The sequence below is a fragment of the Pteropus vampyrus genome, unplaced genomic scaffold (assembly GCF_000151845.1).
Source record: "Pteropus vampyrus isolate Shadow unplaced genomic scaffold, Pvam_2.0 Scaffold325, whole genome shotgun sequence".
NCBI lineage: Eukaryota > Metazoa > Chordata > Mammalia > Chiroptera > Pteropodidae > Pteropus > Pteropus vampyrus.
Genome location: NW_011889106.1, coordinates 498,656 through 499,197, shown reverse-complemented (window position 1 = coordinate 499,197; position 542 = coordinate 498,656). Strand labels below are relative to the sequence as shown.

Below are 542 nucleotides of genomic sequence, written 5' to 3'. Positions count from 1 at the left end.
ATATAAAATTCTTTGATTGTTACTGAGGGATTTTAAGGAATCAATTAAAATAAACTATTTCAATTTACATCTTATAAGAATATTTCCTTCCATCCCATTTTCCACGGAGCCAATGGATAAATATTCCAGGAAAACAGGGAATTAACAAAGGATTATTTGATGTTACATAATGACACATTATAATATTCATGTGAAAAATTACTTCCTTTACATATTTTGTGTCTTAATTATTTATTTATTTATTTATTATTAAGTTTATTGGGGTAACATTGCTTAATACAATCATATAATTTTCAAATGTACATTATCATTTGACATCTGTATATTCGATTGTGTGTTCACCACCTAAAGTCCAGTTTCCGTCAGCTACTATATATTTGATCTCCTTTCCCATTTCACCCTCCCCTTACTCCCTATATTTAACCCCCTTTACTCTGTCTGCCTTTCCCCTCACCCCCTACCCTCTGGTAACCACTAGTCTATAGTCCATGTCTATGAGTCTCCGTTTGTTTGTCCTGTTCATTTGTTGCTTTTAGGTTTAT

The 542-nt window shown here is 31.9% G+C and overlaps 1 protein-coding gene across 7 annotated transcripts in view; it reads right to left on the bottom strand.

Moving 5' to 3' along the window:
- The window catches only part of LOC105304012 (protocadherin-11 X-linked), a 751,649-nt gene that overhangs the window by 629,914 nt on the left and 121,193 nt on the right, over positions 1 to 542 (bottom strand). The gene's annotated exons all lie outside the window — the stretch shown is intronic.